Source organism: Coregonus clupeaformis, chromosome 21, assembly GCF_020615455.1.
Source record: "Coregonus clupeaformis isolate EN_2021a chromosome 21, ASM2061545v1, whole genome shotgun sequence".
In the NCBI taxonomy this organism is placed as follows: Eukaryota; Metazoa; Chordata; class Actinopteri; order Salmoniformes; family Salmonidae; genus Coregonus; species Coregonus clupeaformis.
The window spans coordinates 7520904-7527448 of record NC_059212.1 but is presented as its reverse complement, the minus strand read 5'-3'; positions in this window follow the sequence as shown (position 1 = coordinate 7527448).

Here is a 6545-nt window from a genome sequence, read left to right as displayed (position 1 = left end):
TAACAGGGGGGTGTTTAGTAGGAACATAACAGGGGGGTGTTTAGTAGGCACATAACAGGGGGGTGTTTAGTAGGCACATAACAGGGGGGTGTTTAGTAGGCACATAACAGGGGGTGTTTAGTAGGAACATAACAGGGGGGTGTTTAGTAGGCACATAACAGGGGGGTGTTTAGTAGGAACATAACAGGGGGGTGTTTAGTAGGCACATAACAGGGGGGTGTTTAGTAGGAACATAACAGGGGGGTGTTTAGTAGGCACATAACAGGGGGTGTTTAGTAGGAACATAACAGGGGGTGTTTAGTAGGAACATAACAGGGGGTGTTTAGTAGGAACATAACAGGGGGTGTTTAGTAGGCACATAACAGGGGGGTGTTTAGTAGGAACATAACAGGGGGGTGTTTAGTAGGAACATAACAGGGGGTGTTTAGTAGGCACATAACAGGGGGTGTTTAGTAGGCACATAACAGGGGGGTGTTTAGTAGGCACATAACAGGGGGGTGTTTAGTAGGCACATAACAGGGGGGTGTTTAGTAGGCACATAACAGGGGGGTGTTTAGTAGGAACATAACAGGGGGGTGTTTAGTAGGAACATAACAGGGGGGTGTTTAGTAGGAACATAACAGGGGGTGTTTAGTAGGAACATAACAGGGGGGTGTTTAGTAGGCACATAACAGGGGGTGTTTAGTAGGCACATAACAGGGGGTGTTTAGTAGGAACATAACAGGGGGGTGTTTAGTAGGAACATAACAGGGGGGTGTTTAGTAGGCACATAACAGGGGGGTGTTTAGTAGGAACATAACAGGGGGGTGTTTAGTAGGAACATAACAGGGGGGTGTTTAGTAGGCACATAACAGGGGGGTGTTTAGTAGGCACATAACAGGGGGTGTTTAGTAGGCACATAACAGGGGGGTGTTTAGTAGGCACATAACAGGGGGTGTTTAGTAGGCACATAACAGGGGGGTGTTTAGTAGGCACATAACAGGGGGTGTTTAGTAGGCACAGAACAGGGGGGTGTTTAGTAGGCACATAACAGGGGGGTGTTTAGTAGGCACATAACAGGGGGGTGTTTAGTAGGCACATAACAGGGGGGTGTTTAGTAGGCACATAACAGGGGGGTGTTTAGTAGGAACATAACAGGGGGTGTTTAGTAGGAACATAACAGGGGGGTGTTTAGTAGGCACATAACAGGGGGTGTTTAGTAGGAACACAACAGGGGGTGTTTAGTAGGCACATAACAGGGGGGTGTTTAGTAGGCACAGAACAGGGGAAAGTACTATCTGTACTTACACAATAAGAAATGCTAGCTTTGTGCATGGGGGCATTTTCATGCTGAAACAGGAAAGGGCCTTCCCCAAACTGTTGCCACAAAGTTGGAAGCACAGAATCGTCTAGAATGTCATAGTATGCTGTAGCGTTAAGATTTCCCTTCACTGGAACTAAGGGGCCTAGCCCGAACCATGAAAATCAGCCCCAGACCATTATTCCTCCTCCACCAAACTTTACAGTTGGCACTATGCATTGGGGCAGGTAGTGTTCTCCTGGCATCCGCCAAACCCAGATTTGTCCGTCGGACTGCCAGATGGTGAAGCGTGATTCATCACTCTAGAGTACATGTTTCCACTGCTCCAGAGTCCAATGGCGGCGAGCTTTACACCAATCCAGCCGACGCTTGGCATTGCGCGTGGTGATCTTAGACTTGTGTACGGCTGCCTGGCCATGGAAACCCATTTTATGAAGCTCCCGACGAACAGTTATTATGCTGACGTTGCTTCCAGAGGCAGTTTAGAACTCGGAAGTGAGTGTTGCAACAGAGGAAAGATTATTTTTAAGCTCTACGCGCTTCAGCACTCGGCGATCCCGTTCTGAGCTTCTGTGGCTGAGACGTTGTTTCTCCTAGATGTTTCCACGTCACAATAACAGCACTTACAGTTGACCGGGGCAGCTCTAGCAGGGCAGAAATTTGACGAACTGACTTGTTGGAAAGGTGGCATCCTATGACGGTGCCACGTTGAAAGTCACTGAGCTCTTCAGTAAGGCCATTCTACTGCCAATGTTTGTCTATTGAGATTGCATGGCTGTGTGCTTGATTTTATACACCTGTCAGCAACAGGTGTGGCTGAAATAGCCTAATCCATTAATTTGAAGGGGTGTCCACATACATTTGTATATATAGTGTACCTTAATAGAAAATGACTCAAGTAAAAGTCACCCAGTAAAATATTACTTGAGTAAAAATATAAAAGTATTTGGTTTTAAATGTATCAAAAGTAAATGTAATTGCTGAAATATACTACAAAGTGAAAACATGTTTTTAGAAATCGTAGCAAATGTATTGAAAATGAAGTACAGAAATCTAATTTAGAAAAGTATTCACACCCCTGATTCAATACATGTTAGAATCACCTTTGGCAAGAGCCTCCCGAGTGGCGCAGCGGTCTAAGGCACTGCATCGCGGTGCTAGAGGTTCGATCACGGGCTGTGTCGCAGCCGGGCGCGCAATTGGCCCAGCGTCGTCCGGGTTAGGGGAGGGTTTGGCTGGGATGTCCTTGTCCCATCGTGATCTAGCAACTCCTTGTGGCGCATGTATGCTGACTTCGGTCGCCAGCTGTACGGTGTTTGCTCCGACACATTGGTGCGGCTGGCTTCCGGGTTAAGCAACAGTGCGGCTTGGTGGGGTCATGTTTCGAGGACGCATGGCTCTCGACCCCGAGTCCGCACGGGAGTTGCAGCGATGGGACAAGACTGTAACTATCAATTGGATATCACTAAATAAAAAAAAATAAAAAAATCACCTTTGTCAGTGATTACAGCTGTGAGTCTTTCTGGGTAAGTCTCTAAGGCCCCGATTTCCGACCCGAGTTAAGAGCCGTAAATGTAATGTTATTCCCTTTTTACACACTGTTCTCTCTAAGCGTATTCTGACCTTGAACTGAAGCATGACAATAGCACGCTTTTCACCTGCTATTCGTTCTGGGTGGAGATCTAAGAAATGAAGGAGTGGCAGAGGTGTGTCTACAGATATGCGGTATTCTGACCTTGACTTAATTCCGCCACCATTACAGGAGAGGAAACCATGAATAAAGGTTGAGCGAACCTGCTGGTTCCAAGTGGGAAAAACATCTACTTTCTTTTTTTCTGATATAAATAACAGCATTCTCCATGCACTGTAATTTACAACTTGATAAGATCTATTAAGAAAAGCTAGATAAATTAGTAATCCGTTTGGATACGGGAATTATAAATATAAATGACTCTTGTTTTAGATTTATTTTACCTTATAATCACTGGAGACAAATGTGAAACCAGTCATATGGCAGCAAACTGAAGCATATCAACATATCCACAGTAAAGTTGATGAAAGACTGTGCCATTATGCAGAATTTAAATTGTACTGCATTTTAACTTGCAGGGATGGGTACTCTCTAATGCCTTAATTATAGGCTACCCCTGACTTTCCCTGTTTCCTATTTCTATCATGTTAAATATTAGCCACTATCAGTATCGACCATCAGTAGGCCTAATAACAACACATATTCAACTGACAATTTACTGTTAGTTCCCTTCAGTTGGTACAACTACATTATCATTCCTTTTAAGAACATTGTTTCGTTTACCTTCATTTTCTTCCTCTGTAAACGCCAAGCCGTAACAGTTTGAACCCGACGCATGGCGCAGTACTTGGCTGTCATCACAGTTCCATGGTTAGTTCAGACAATAGACGAGGGTATAGCCTACTATTGTACAATATTCTCCTTATTATAATTCTATGTACACTAATCTTCCAACATTACCATGGGTTTAAGAACTGATTGTGGCAATTTTCAGAATGAATCAAACCACTGTGTCTTTGATTAATCAATATATTTAGCGTGTAAACTCTCAAAACGTTTTTTAAAATGTCTTAATGATTCATACCTTCCTAATCCTAAAATGTGCCTAAATCTACAAGATCAGTGTTTTTAAAACTACCAGTTGGTGCCGAAAAGGAGACGAATATGCATATATTTAGATGGCTTTCTTTCATTGATCTCTAATATTCTGAACCCGTTCTCTCGATGTATTCTAGTCTGTCCACAAAATTCTAATTAAAAAGGTACAACGTATTTAATGGGATGGCTTAAGATAAATGTACTGAATACCCTATTGAATGAAAACAACAAGAAAATCCATTGGCCAGCTAGATGGAGGGTTTTCAGCAGTTGAAATACATTTATTCATTGCTCGCTAAAGAACCACACCTGCAAAGCCCTTAACATGCCTTCATAAGGTAAGTCTGAATACCAACTACTGAGAAGTGCATAGGAAAGGCTTGAGTAAGAAAGGCATAATTGTGGGGATCTATTTTCTTACAACTAGATGTGATGCCTAGCTTAGAAATAATACATTAATGATTAAACATAGATTGTTTAACATAACAAGCTGTGATTAATGTGAGGAACCGTTAGGGGGTAGGCTGAGACAGACTTGTGATTCACACAGACACACACACTGCCTCTTTGTTAAACCGCTCAAGGACAAACTATGTCTGAGGTTGCTGACTCGAGACAAGTGGTAAAGATAACAACTAATGCCTGGCAACAGTGAAGCGCCAAGGGGCTGGGACCAGCCTGTGCGCCATCGATAGGCTGGGTAAGTTTAAACCACGCCCAGCCTCTATCCTGACAGGCCCAGCCGGGAGCTATCTCTGTCAGAGTATTTAAAGAAGAACTTATAACAAAAGCTCAGTTCTCTGACTGCCCTGCGTGGTTTTTCAGTGGGCCCGTATATACGAACATCATATTTAAGTGTCTGCATTAATTAAAATACTAGTCTATTTTAGAAGACGTGTATTGACCTCTTTTTGTTCCTATACCAGATTTGAATTGACGCAATTTAACAATATCCTAAGTCGGAATTGGACCCCAAGAACTTTGCACACCTCAATTGTACAACATTTGCCCATTATTCTTTTCAAAAATCTTCAAACTCTGTCAAGTTGGTTGTTGATCATTGTTCGACAGCCATTTTCAAGTCTTGCCATAGATTTTCAAGCCGATGTAAGTCAAAACTGTAACTAGGCCACTCAGGAACATTTAATGTAATCTTGGTAAGCAACCCTAGTATATATTTTGCCTTGTGTTTTAGGTTATTGTCCTGCTGAAAGGTGAATGTCTCCCAGTGTCTGTTGGAAAGCAGACAACCAGGTTTTCCTCTAGGATTTTGCCGGTGCTTAGCTCGATTCAGTTTCTTTTTATAAATAATTTTTTAAAATCCCTAGTCCTTGCCGATGAAAAGCATACCCATAACATGATGCAGGCCACCACCATGCTTGAAGATATGAAGTGGTACTCAGTGATGTGTTGTATTTGCCACAAACATAACTTTATGTCCTGAATACAAGTGTTAATTTCTTTGCCAAATTTTTTGCAGTTTTACTTTAGTGCCTTATTGCAAACAGGATGCATGTTTTGGAATATTTGTATTCTGTACAGGCTTCTTTTCACTGTCATTTAGGTTAGTATTGTGGAGTAATTACAAAGTTGTTGATCCATCCTCAGTTCTCCTATCACACTCATTAAACTCTAACGGTTTTAAAGTCACCGTTGGCCTCATGGTGATAATTGTATGTGTGGGGTACAGAGATGAGGTAGTCATTCAAAAATCATGTTAAACACTATTATTGCACACAGAGTGAGACCATGCAACTTATGTTACTTGTTATGTACATTTTTACTCCTGAACTTATTTAGGTTTGCCATAACAAAAGGGTTGAATACTTCTGGACTCAAGACATTTCAGCTTTTCATTTTTTATTAATTTGTAAACATTTCTAAAAACATAATTCCACTTTCACACAAAATCTCAATTTAATCCATTATAAATTCAGGCTGTAACACAACAAAAGTTGGAAAAAGTCAAGGGGTGTGATTCCTGGCCATGCTAGCTACTCTGTTGACAGTTTGACAAGAACATGTGGTAGCTAACTAGCTTGTTAATTATTTACAAACAAATTAGTGAATGTGCTAGAAAGCTAAACAGCTACCTAGCTTGCTGACTGCTGTGGCTAGCCAGAAAGGATGTATTTTGAGGCTTTAAAAAAAAGTGTTCTTACCCTATGATTTTGAACATTCAAAGCAACTGGGAAACAGCCATGGCAGGCATTGTTGTCACCTTAGCTTGCTACATAATTTCTGAGTGATAGGAAGCACAAGCACCACCACCAATCAGCCTACACCACTGTGCAAACACCCGTCATTACTATGACAACTAGCGTAGGCTTGTCAGCAAACGACTGCTGTCTGAACACACACAAATCCGATTTGGTCACTTGTAACTTGCTGTTTGGACAGTGAGTAGTGCAAAAAGGTTTTGAAAAACAAAACTGATTTAAGCATTAAAGGCCTGCAGTGTGAGCACGGCTTTAGAGACGTACCCAGAAAGACTCACAGCTGTAATCGCTGCCAAAGGGGATTCTAACGTATTGACTCAGGGGTGGTGAATACTTACGTAAATAAAATATTTCTGTATTTCATTTTCAATACATTTGCAAAAAATTCTAAAACATG